The 13,033-nt window shown below is 42.2% G+C and overlaps 1 protein-coding gene across 14 annotated transcripts in view; it reads left to right on the top strand.

The window, feature by feature from the left end:
• Window positions 1-13,033, top strand: part of LOC129655324 (craniofacial development protein 2-like) — a 111,509-nt gene that overhangs the window by 50,215 nt on the left and 48,261 nt on the right. For 3 of the 14 annotated variants that reach the window (XR_008715892.1, XR_008715891.1, XR_008715887.1), the window contains exon 3: window positions 9,818-9,971. The exons of the other annotated variants lie outside the window; for them this stretch is intronic. The gene's annotated coding sequence lies outside the window, so the exon portion shown is untranslated. The remainder of the gene's footprint in view (window positions 1-9,817; window positions 9,972-13,033) is intronic. 14 annotated transcript variants of the gene reach the window in all.

The raw sequence follows: 13,033 nt of genomic DNA, 5'->3' as shown, positions 1-13,033 counted from the left end.
GCAAGTATGATATCAGAGGGTATAGAGAGAGTGCCAAAAGAAGGGGTGCTGCTGGTATTTGTCAAGGGTCCCAGTGGCAAAGATGTCACCAGGGCGAGCGAGCATCTGGGTGATAATGTACTACTAGGCAGCAAGGTGAGGGTGAGAAGCACGAGCCACTGAGGCCTGATGGGATTCTCTTGTTTCTTGTCTCTGCTGGGCATTTGGAAGCAGTTGGTCTGGGGACATTCTGAACTCACTGGGCAATGGACTGAGAATCAGGTGGGAGAGCATAAGTTAGGAAGGACCCATGAGGGAAACAACAGACTCCTGCAAATAAGGGCACAGGAGAATTTAGTTTGGAAAAAACTTACCCTCTAAGCTAATCATAAAATACTGGCATTTGATGAAAAACTTACTCTTGAGTACTTTTCTAAACATATCACATGAGTTCTTGTAGTCTTCAGTCATCATCTTACAGGGTAATAATATTCCCATTTTACAGATGAGGAAAATGAGGCAAGAGAGACCAAGTAACGCCCAAGGTCTCACAGCTAGTTGGTAAGCATTTGACTAGATTTGAAGCCAGGGAGTCTGGCCCTAGTCTAGGTTCGTCCCCACTACAAACTAGTTGCCAATCATGCTGGTTATGAATAAGGGAATCTCATGGAATCTTCCCTACAGAGTAGGCAAGGCAGGGATTATTGTTCACTTTGCAGATTGATGCTCAGAGGAAGTCAATGACTTAGTTAACTTCAACCAGCTAGAAAGTAACAGAGCCACTGTTTGAACCTGGATCATCTGGGCCCAGTTTAGTGTCATTTCTATTTCTCCATGCTGCCTTCTTCAGTTGTGGGCCATGCCCAAGAAAAAGAAAGCAGGAACTTTGGGTTGGAAGCATTGCTGTGTTTTGTGCTGAAACCTGTGCATCCTCTGAGGGGCATGTACAGTTATTGATTCAATTAAACCAATATACTGTATACTGAGCCCCTTCTGTCACCAGGAATGTGGATGGATGGGGAGCTGCATCTTGGTGATGGTCGCTAGACTCCCTACCCAACCCCAATAAAAAACTAGCACCCTCTACACAGCCTACAAATGCTCAGACCCGGCTAAGGCCTTACCACCAATTGAGAATGATACCTGGATCAGTGAGAAAACCCAGGTTGCCAGATTCCAGCTGCAGTGCTGATCTAACAAGTTGTGTAACCTTTCTGGGCCTCAATTTCCTTTCCTGTAAGATGTGAAAGCTGGACTGAACTACTTTCAAGATGCCACAATATGCTTACTCTCTAGGAGTCTGTGACCTCCTAAATTAGAGTCCACACCTTAATCTGTGATGGAAACTGATCTCTTACAATAATAAAGCTTGTATGGTTCTGATGTATCATCTCATGTACCTTCACAGTCACACTGGGAGATAAGTGTGGGGGCATGGGGAAGGGAGACTGAGACTTGGAGACTTATGTTCTGGGCCTGTCACCCCACAGCTAGTAAGATCTGTACTCAGGCTTAACCTGTGCAGGGCTTCCCTGTTAACTCAGCTGGTAAAGAATTTGCCTGCAACGCAGGAGACCTGGGTTCGATACCTGGGTTGGAAAGATCCCCTGGAAGAGGGCATGGCAACCCACTCCAGTATTCTTGCCTGGAGAATCCCCATGGACAGAGGAGCCTGGCAGGCTACAGTCCATGGGGTCACAGAGTCAGACACGACAGAGCAACTAAGCCCAGCACAGCACACTGAGAGGTGCCATCGCCTTTGCCCTGGCTCAGAACAGTGCCATCCTGTCTGCACCCCACCCCCATATTGCCCGGTGTGGTCTGGGTCTACACATAGCTGTCTGGGCCCGTGAGGACACTGCCCATCTTGTCAGGCTCAGCTGCCTTCTTGCTGGGCTAGGAAACAAGGCAGGTATGTGGGCATTGTCAGGACCGTGGCGCCTCAGGTTGCTGGGAGAGAATTTACTGAAACAGAGGTGAAAGCCTCCTTTCCTGACTTCTGCTGGGCTAGGGCCCCACATCAGACCCAACCTGATGGTTTCCTGGCTGCCAAGTCCTTGACAGCTGCCAGTTTCAGGAGGTTACCAACCACTGGGTTTTTGAGGTTTTCTCAGCTTTCAAGTCTGGCCACATACAATCCCTTGCCAGGCCTCAGGCCAGCCCTGGCAAATGCCTTTGCAGCTGCATCCAAAATAAAACAACTCTTTGATGAGCAGCATCCTAATGTAACAGAGCCCCAGGGTGGGAGGATCCGGACCCTTCAGAAAACTGGCAGCCCAAGGTCCTGCCCAAGGTGCTGGCAGACAGGCTTACCTGGAGCTGCCAATTTAGGAAATCTCAGACCCAGCTAGAATCACACACACACAGAACCAGAGCCATGCACTGTCCTGTGACCCCTTTCTTCATCATTCACCACTGGTCTGGCTTGTTGGTTGCCTACAAGATACGTACGGTTCACTGTACTCATTCATCCCTGTCTTGCCACTGACTAGCTCATGGCCTTCAAAATCTTCTTTGCCCTCTCTATGCCTCTGCATCCTTATCTGTATAATGAGGATCGTAGTTGTACCTCACAGGGTTGTTACAGAATTAAATGAGAAGATGAGTATCCATTGTGCCTCACATAATACCTGGCACATAAGCATACAGCCTGTGGTATTAGCTCTGAGTAATCTACAGATAACAATTAAATCATTCAATAATTAAATATAAACATTCTAAGTACGAATACTTGCCAAGGCTGTTATGTGCCAGACTCTGTGTTGGGTAATGCGAGTGCAGCAATGAAGGTAACTTGTGTAGCGTTTGCCAATTTCCATGTTGTCAACACTCCCACTGTGGCAAATTCCAAGCTACAGTGTCAGTTGGGAAGAGACGCACCTGGGAGCTCTCATGGGCCAGCATCAGCCAGTGCCGATTCTGGTGGACATCCAGAGGGTCTCCTGGGAGCTGAACTGATGGATAGATGAATGAATGAATTCACAGACCACTGATGAGCTAACAGGTTGCCCTGCCTCAGGTCAGCTCACCATCCTTGGTCCTCAACTTTGGTGAGGGAAAACCATGTGTTTCACAGGGTAGGCGGTCTCAGTGATGCCTAGTTTAGTCATCACTTCAATTAGACTAACACTCTCCATGGAAATAACACACATTCCTAGAACATTGCACCCCAGGAATTTAGATTTGCCTATAGGATAGCCCAAGGTGGTGCTAGTGGTAAAGAATCCACCTGCCAATGCAGGAGCCACAGGAGACAGGAGTTCAATCTCTGGATCAGGAAGATCCTCTGGAGGAGGGTATGGCAATCCACTCCAGTATTCTTGTCTAGTCTAAAGAATCCCATGGACAGAGGAGCCTGGCGTGGTACCGTCCGTGGGGTCACAAAGAGTCAGACACGGCTGAAATAACTTATCATGCATGCACATGGGATAGCCCAGGAATATTATGGTAGAACATCTAACCTGCAGAGTGTAGTCATTTCCTGGTTTGAGATATTCTAGCTTGACTGTAATCAGTCAAGCACACTGTTGGTGGAATTTATACTTCCTATAGAAGACATCTATTGCTTTACCTATCTGACACCCTTCTGTTTTAGTCTAGAAACAAAATTCCCTTTTTTTCCGGGAAATCCTCTTATCTGAATTCCATCCATTTATCTTGAGTGGGTGTCACCACATTCTTGGAAATGCCATTTCAAGTCACAATTGAATAGACCAAGGGTAAGCAAATCATTCATGCTGAGCCCCATGGGTTTTTTAAAATATTTGTTTGTTTGGCTGTGCTGAGTTTTAGTTGCTGGAATGTGGGGTTAGTTGCAGGATGAGAATTATTAGCTGTGGCAGGTGGGATCTAGTTCTCTGACCAGGGATTGAACTCAGGCCCCCTGCATTTGGGAACATAGAGTCTTAGCTACTGGACCACCAGGGAAGTCCCTATTTTTATTGTTGACATGAATGAGAGAGAGTGAATCAGTCTTTCCCACATGGTAAGAAGAAGCCACAAGTTATGAAATTTGGAAACTATAGCCAGGATTTCCACCAAGCAAAGGAAACCCATGTGTAGGGGAAGGTAATTCAGTATTCCAAAAAACAGAAATGAAATATGGAAGGCAAGAGTCCTGACAGCATTTGATTGAGATCCAGATAAATCTCTGTTCTTGTTGTCATTTGATCAGTTCTTCCACCAGTCATTTACGAAAGCCCTCCCCCGGGCCCTTTCACAATGCCTTTTTTTGATCTAAAGGAGTTCTAGGTTTGATTCTCTGCCACTTTTCCTGGGTTTGCGCTGACTCAAATTTTGATCACTGCTTCCTGTGTATAGAGGTGAACATTCCTGAGGGCATGCAGAAAGGTCCCTTGCAGACAGCTTTCTAGAAATTAAAACCTTGAAATTATAGAGCTAGATGCAGCCTTATAATCAGTATTTCAAGTGGATATTGTGGTAGGGAGGGGTACTCAGAGGGACAAAGTAAGGAAGGAAAGAGAAAGAAAACTACTGGCAGAATACTTATTTTATGCCCTTATGTTAATTTATTATATTCTGTAAGCTTCGCAATCATCATAATATCTATAATACAATAATAACTGTAAGAGGAATTGTTGCTATTTTGTAGAAGATAAAACTGATGTTTGGACAAATTAAGTAATTTGTGTAAGGATGTCCGTGGTTGAAGGGAGCTAGGATTTCAACTCTGTCATCTCCTCTGTCCACCCTGGATTTGACTCAACAGTGGGAAATCAAGAGTCTCGGAAGGCAGAAAACCCTCTCTATGCCCTCAAATCCAGCATTTCCCGAGCCAGCCATTCATGTTTGACAAAGGAACAGAGGCAGTGGCCCATTTTCTTGGCTTTTGCTCTTCTGTTCCATGTGTTTCCCTATCTCCCTACTCTTTTTTAAAAATCTCTATATTTTTATTGGGAAAGCAATATTTTTAAATATTCAAAAGTTTTTGTTCAGAATACCCCACACTTGAACTAACCCAAATGTCAATTACTAAAAAAGAATGAGCAAATATTTTGTGATACATTCTTTTATTAAGATTTTTTATTTCAGTATGATTGATTTACAATGTTGTGTTAGCTTCAGGTGTGTAGCAAAGTGAATCAGATATACACATACATATATTTATTCTTTTTTAGATTCTTTTCCCAGATAGGTCATTACAGAGTATTGAATAGATTTCCTTGTACTATACAATAGATCCTTGCTGCTGCTGCTGCTGCTGCTAAGTCACTTCAGTCGTGTCCAACTCTGTGCGACCCCATAGACAGCAGCCCACCAGGCTCCCCACTCCCAGGGATTCTCCAGGCAAGAACACTGGAGTGGGTTGCCATTTCCTTCTCCAATGCATGAAAGTGAAAAAATAAAGTGAAGTCACTCAGTCGTGTCCTACTCCTAGCAACCCCATGGACTGCAGCCCACCAGGCTCCTCTGTCCATGGGATTTTCCAGGCAAGAGTACTGGAGTGGGTTGCCATTGCCTTCTCCCAATAGATCCTTACTAGTTATCTATTTTATATATAGTAGTGTGTATATGTTAATCTCAACCTCCCAATTTATCCCTCTCCTCCTTCTCCCCAGTAACCATTAGTTTGTTTTATACATCTGTGACTCTATTGCTGTTTTGTATATAAGTTCATTTGTAGCATTCTTTTTAGATTTCACAGGTAAGTGATATTGTATGACATTTGTCTTTCTCTGACTGACTGACTTTACTCAGTATGACAATCTCTAGGTTCATCCATGTTGCTGGGGAAAATAATATAAAGACAAAGTATTCTGTATTATATACAATGACTGTTCTTTCTTACATTAAGTCTGGACAATTATACATCTGTTTAACATTATGGCTGCTCTGGAATTCTCATTGAAAACTGTTTTTAACAGAGTATCCAAGAATATCCTGTTTCCTCTAACTGGGTAATTTTTTATTCCGGTTTTATTGAGAAATAGTTGGCATACATTACTGTATAAGTTAAAGGTATACAGCATAGTGGTTTGATTTACATATATTGTGAAATGATTATCAAGATAGGTTCAGCTAATATCCATCATCTTATGTAGATATAATAAAAGGAAAAGAAAAATTTCTCCTTGTGATGAGAACTCTTAGAATTTACTCTCTTAACTTTCCTGTACTGTACCATATAGCAGTGTTATAGTCAGCTCAGTGCACATTACATTCCTAGTACTCGTTTATCCTGTAACCGGAAATTTATACCTTTTGACCAACTTTCTCCAATTACTTCTCCCCTACCCTCCACCTCTGATGACCACGTATCTGATCTCTTTATGAGTTTGGGGTATTTTTGTTTTTGTTTTTGTTTTTGTTTTTCAGTTTCTACATATATGTGAACTCATACAATATTTGTCTTTCTCTGTCTAATTTATTTTACTTAGCATAATGTCTTCAAGGTGTAGCCATGTTGGTGAAAATGGTAGGATTTCCTCACCTTTTTAGGGCTGAATAATATTCCAGTGTGTGTGTGTGTGTGTGTGTGTGTGTAGTATGTGTGTGTGCGTATTATATAATATTTATCCATTCTTCCGTTCATGGGCACTTAAGTTGGTTCCATGTGTTGGCTATTGTAAATAATGCTGCTATGAACATGAGGGTTCACTATCATTTCAACACAGTGTTTTCATTTCCTTCATATATTGGATCATATGATAGTTCTTTTTTTATTTTCTGAGAAATCTCTGTACTGTTTTTCATAGTGGCAATACCAACTTGGAGAAGGAAATGGCAACCCACTCCAGTGTTCTTGCCTGGAGAATCCCAGGGACGGGGGAGCCTGGTGGGCCGCCGTCTATGGGGTCGCACAGAGTCGGACACGACTGAAGCGACTTAGCAGCAGCAGCAGCAGCAGCAGCAGCAGCATACCAACTTAGAATCTCACCAACAGTGCACAAGTTTCCTTTTTCTCTACATCTAGGCTAGCATTTATTATCTCTTGTCTTTTTGATGATGGCCATCCTGATAGACATGAAATGGTATCTTATTATGGATTTAATCTGTGTTTTCCTAATGATTAGTGATGTTGAGAATCTTTTCATATACCTGTTAAACTTTTGAATATCTTTTTTTGGAAAAATGTCTGTTCTGTTCCATGCCATTTTTAATTGGGTCATTTGGCTTTTTGCTACTGAGTTGTATGAATTCTTTATACATTTTGGATATTAACCCTTTATCAAAGAGTTAGGGCTTCCCTGGTGGCTCAGACAGTTAAGAATCTGCCTGCAATTTGGGAGACCCAGGTTCGATCCCTGGGTTGGGAAGATCCCCTGGAAAAGGAAATGGCAACCCACTCCAGTATTCTTGCCTGGAAAATCCCATGGATAGAGGAGCCTGGTGGGTTATAATCCATGGGGGTCACAAAGAGTCAGACATAACTGAGCAACAAAGACTTACTTTTTATCAGTTATATGGCTTGCAAATATCTTCACTTGGTTAATGGTTTCTTTTGCTGTACAAAAGCTGTTAAGTTTGACGTTCCACGTGTTTATTTTTTTGTTGCTTGAGATTTAGGTGAGATTTTCAAAAAATTCATTGCAAAGACCCACATCAAATAACTTTATTCCTATGCTATTTTCTAGGAGTTACATGGTTTTAGATCTTACATTTAAATTTTCATCAATTTCAATTTTTGTAAACCTTGAGATAGAGGTTTAATTTCATTATTTAAAATGAATATCCCCAATCATCCCAGCACAATTTATTGAAGAGACTGTTATTTCTTCAGTGAGTTTTCTTGACTCCTCTATCAAATATTAATTGACTCTCTGTGCTTGAATTTATTTCTGGGCTCTTGATTCTGTTCCACTGGTGTATTTGCTTTTATATCAGTACCATACTGTGTTGACGGCTACAGCTTTATAGTATAGTTTGAAATTAGAAAGTGTGATGCCTCCTGCCTTGTCCCCCTTTCTCAGGATTTCTTCATCTATTCAGGGTCATTCGCAGTTCCATATAAATTTTAGAAGTGTTTTTTTAACTTCTTCAAAAATGCCACTGGAATATTGTCTGTCTCCCCACTCCTGACATTTTCTCATGGGTGTGGCCCCAGGTGCATTGCCACAAAATTACCAATGAATAAGTGGGGAGAAAGATGAGCAATTTCCACCTGTACCTCCAGGACAGCTTCACCTTTAAGCACTATAAGCAGTTAAGTAAGTATCCAATTTATTTAATGAAATATTATTAGAGGAGAGGACTATGTAACCTGCTTTATTAATGGATCTCAGTTCTCTGCAGCCCTTCAAAAATGATTTACTCTCATAGATATTGAAAATCACTCTTCCTACCATGAAAACCAATATAAAAGAGTATGCCTACTAGAGTCAGGCAACTGTGAGTGCAGTCCTGGGTTTGCCTCCTTGTGTGATCACTGGTAAGGTACTTTATCTTCTTCTGCCTCATTTTAAAAATGAGGAGAATAATAATAGCCACCTCTGAAGGTTCTTGTGTGATTACATGGCATATAAGGTGTGAAGGTACCTTGCTCACAGCAGCCACTTCAAATGTATTTTTATTCTTGTCCTTTGTGGAAATAAAGAACACTGTTATGGAAGAATCAGAGAGCTTGAGTTTCTCCAAAAAATAAAAAAAATATACCAAGAATGCCAATCACTCCCTCTGGTAACATGCTCTTATCCAGCTGTCATCACAGTCTAGAAAGGGCAATTCTTTTCCATTATGGATTATTATAGGATATCAAATATCATTCCCAGTGCTATACAGTAGGACTGTGTTGTTTATCCATTCTATATGTAATAGCTTGCATCTGCTAATCCCAAATACTCAATCCATCCCTCCTCCACCCTACTTCCCCTTTGGCAAGCACAAATGTGTTTTCTGGGCCTGTGCATCTGTCTCTGTTTCATAGATAAGTTCATTTGTGTCATGTGTTAGACTCCACATATGTGATATCATAAATTAATAGTAGGGCTTCCCTGGTGACTCAGATGGTAAAGAGTCTGCCTGTAATGCAGGAGACCAGGGTCAGGAAGATCCCCTGGAGAAGGGAATGGCTCCCCATGCTAGTATTCTTGCCTGGAGAATTCCATGGACAGAGGAGCCTGGTAGGCTAGTCCATGGGGTTGCAAACAGTTGGACACAACTGAGCAACTAACAGTTTCACTTTTTAATTTTTTTCATATTAATAGTATTTGTCTTTCTCTCTCTAACTTGCTTCACTTAGTATTATAAGCTTTATATCCATTCACATTGTTGCAGATGGCATTATTTTGTTCTTTGGATGGTTCAGTAGTATTCCCTTGTATATATATACCACATCTTCTTTATCCATTCATCTGTTGATGGACATTTAGGTTGCTTCCATGTCTTGGCTATTGTAACTAGTAAAGCTACGAATATTGGGATGCATGTATCTTTTCATATTAGAGATTTCTCTGTAAATATGCCCAGGAGTAGGATTGCTGGATCATATGGCAACTCTATTTTCAGTTTCTTGTGGAAACACCATACTGTTTTCCATAGTGATTCCATCAATTTACATTCCCACCAACAGTATAGGAAGGTTCCCTTTCTCCACACCCTCTCAAACATTTGTTATTTGTAGATGATAGCCATCTGACTGATGTGAGGTGGTACCTCATTGTAGCTCTGATTTACATTTCTCTAATAATTAGTGATGTTGAGCATTTTTTCATGCACCTATTGACCATCTGTATATCTGATGACTTCTTTTAAAACTCAAAACCAAGTTGGCTTTTGAGCCTAAGTGGAGAGCCATCCCTGCAAACAAGTCTTTATTCCTTCTTATATGGGACAGGCATCTTCTAAAAATATTCTAAAGCAGTAACTTTCATGCTTACAGTTTTGTTGGTGGAATCCTTTCATCAAATGAAAATCTACAGAGAGCTGCAATATCTGAAACATGAATTCACTGATTTACTGAGTACCTATTTTATGCCAGAATATCTTCAAGGCACTGATCAAAACAGTGGAAAGTGGAACTTCCTGGAGTCAAGGTGATGAATCCCTGAAATCTGCCTATTTGTTTGTCTTCCCAGCTTTATCCCCATCTATTCTCGATCCCAGAGATATGTTCATAGTTCTCAGAGGCTCCATGTCTCAGAAAACTACTGCCCCATATCACCTTTGAAATGTAGCTTCTCAGTACACTAAGAAGGAGGAGTTGGAGGGAGGAAACTCATGCAGCTTTCACTGACTGTGGAGGGGAGCCATCAGCCTGTTTTCACTAGAAGGTAGAGTCTGGAATTGGCAAATGGTTTTCTAGAATGTTCTGAATGAAGCTGTTGCATTGAAGCCTTCCCCCCATCCTATCTGCCACTTCCAATGATCTGTGCCTCTCCCCTCTGGTTTGTGGCTTGTGTACCATCTGCCCCCTAGAACTAGAGTCCTAAACTGACCGTTAGCCCATTTGCTCAAGCTCTGCTCTCTGGCTTGTGTCCTGCTGGATACTGAGCTCTCCAGCCATGGGCCTGCTCTAACAAAGAGACTGTTAATCACAAATAAGAGACCCCTCTGATTCTTATAGACTTCCCTTGTGGCTCAGCTGGTAAAGAATCTGCCTGCAATGTGGGAGACCTGGGTTTGATCCCTGGTTGGGAAGATCCCCTGGAGAAGGGAAAGGTTACCCACTCTAGTTCTGGCCTGGAGAATTCCATGGACTATACAGTCCATGGTGTCACAAAGAGTCAGACATGATTGAGCAACTTTCACTGTGCTTCTCTGATAGCTCAGTTGGTAAAGAATCCGCCTGTAGTGCAGGAGACTCCAATTTGATCCCTGGGTCAGGAAGATCTGCTGGACAAGGGATTAGGTAACCCACTCCAGTGTTCTTGGGCTTCCCTTGTGGCTCAGCTGGTAAAGAATCTGCCTGCAATGTGGGACACCTGGGTGTTCAATCCCTGGGTTGGGAAGATCCCCTGGAGAAGGGAAAAATACCCACTCCAGTATTCTGGTCTAGAGAATTCCATGAACTGTATAGTCCATGGGGTTGCAAGGAGTTGGACACAACTGAGCAACTTTCACTTCACTTCTGATTCCTAATGATATCTTGGTGTCTCCAAGATTGGTTATGTAAGAAGGCTCTCCATAAAGGTAGAGGAGACTAACCACTGTTGGAAAATCTTCTTTCCTTCTGAGATTTTTCTATTAAATACCACTGCCATCACCACGTTGACTACATTGGGTACTGTTGCTCCTTTGATACTGCAGCTCAAATGTGGGCCCAGGTAGGAGTTGTCCCATAAGTCTCACTAGCAAAGACTGGCACATTCAAGCCCGCTTTTCCTTGTGACTGGTAAGAATAAAAGAGAAATCAAAACAGAGACTGGCATATAGCCAGCCTTATAGCCTGGCTTAAAACACATGGTCCAGTCATCACACTTAAGGTCCCCTACAACACAGCTGCTCAGCTCTCAGAATGCTCCTTGGAGCAGAAACCACCTGTCTCCCTCACCACTTCTAAACTCTTTGACATCCAGATCCTGGAGAATAAGAACCAAAGAGAATCAACTACTCTCATTTCTTATCTTCCTAATTACTTTAAGCTCTGCCTTCTTTGTTCTGATTTCTTGTGCCATGTTTTGTCTCTTGGGACTTTCCAGGTGGCGCTAGTGGTAAAGAATCTGCCTGCCAATGCAGGAAATGCAAGAGATGTAAGTTTGAGCCCTGGATGCAGAAAATGCCCTGGAGGATCCTGGATCCTCTCTCCAGGATTCTTGCCTGGAAAATTCCATGGACAGAGAAGCCTAGCAGGCTACAGTCCATCGGGTTGCAAAGAGTTGGACACACTCTGTCTGTACCCTGAGATTATATAGGATATTGATGCTATTGTTTTTCAATCACTCAGTCATGTCCAACTCTTTGTGACCCCATGGACTGTAGCATGTCAGGCCTCCCTGTCCCTCACCATCTCCCAGAGTCTGCCCAGGTTCATACTCATTGCATCAGTGATGCCATCCAGCCAGGTCATCCTCTGATCCCCTCTTCTCTTTCTGCCCTCAATCTTTCCCAGTATCAGGGACTTTTCCAATGAGTTGTCTGTTCACATCAGATGACCAAATTACTGGAGCTTCAGCTTCAGCATCAGTTCTTCCAGTGAATATTCAAGGTTGATCTCCTTTAAGATTGACTGGCTTGATCTCCTTGCTGTCCAAGGGACTTTCAGGAGTCTTCTCCAGCACCATAGTTCAAAGGCATCAATTCTTTGACATTCTGTCTTCTTTATGGTTCAGCTCTTACAACCATACGTGACCACTGGGAAGGCCATAGGCTTGAATATATGGATCTTTGTTGGCAGAGTAATGTCTCTGCTTTTCAACACCCTATCTAGTTTGTCATTGTTTTCTTGCCAAGAAGCAATCATCTGATTTCATGACTGCGGTCACTGTCTGCAGTGATTTTGGAGCCCAAGAAGAGGAAATCTGTCACTACTTCCATCTTTTCCCCTTCTATTTGCCATGCAGTAATGGGTCTGGATGCCATGATCTTTGTTTTTTTTAATATTTAGTCTTAAGCCAGCTCTTAAGACTAATATACAATATGTCTCCTCATATACCCACAGGAAGTGGTGTTACCAAGATCCTCAACAGAAAAAAACAGATCTAAATAAAAGGCAGAAATATCAGTGTTATATAAAAGTTGTACTATATACATATACACTATAGAGTCTGGGGTGTGGTAGGGGGTTGAGATGGTCTTTTTTACTAGTCTGCCATAAAGGGGGATGGAATTTATGTTTCATAAAAGCCTACTATGGATCAAGCATTGAGCTCCCTGCTCTTACCTATTTTAAATAGTTTAAAGTAATCCTCAGAGCAATCCAATGTAGCAGATACTATTATTGATCCTCTTTTTACAGTGGAGAAAATCAAAGTTTAGACAGATGAAGAAAATTGCTCAAGTTTTTGCTGGAAAGTGAAAAAATGGGGTGTTAAGTCCATATCACTAACTCCAGAACCAGGGCTCCAAAGGTTAATACTGGCCAGAATTTCGGGTCTCTGGGTTCCCAGTTCTGCGTTGGTTGTGTGAATAGACACTGCAGTTGAGGCCCCCAAGGCCA

The sequence above is a fragment of the Bubalus kerabau genome, chromosome 6 (assembly GCF_029407905.1).
Source record: "Bubalus kerabau isolate K-KA32 ecotype Philippines breed swamp buffalo chromosome 6, PCC_UOA_SB_1v2, whole genome shotgun sequence".
Classification (NCBI taxonomy): domain Eukaryota; kingdom Metazoa; phylum Chordata; class Mammalia; order Artiodactyla; family Bovidae; genus Bubalus; species Bubalus kerabau.
The sequence above is the reverse complement of the archived record's forward strand: the minus strand, read 5'-3'. Positions and strand labels throughout refer to the sequence as shown.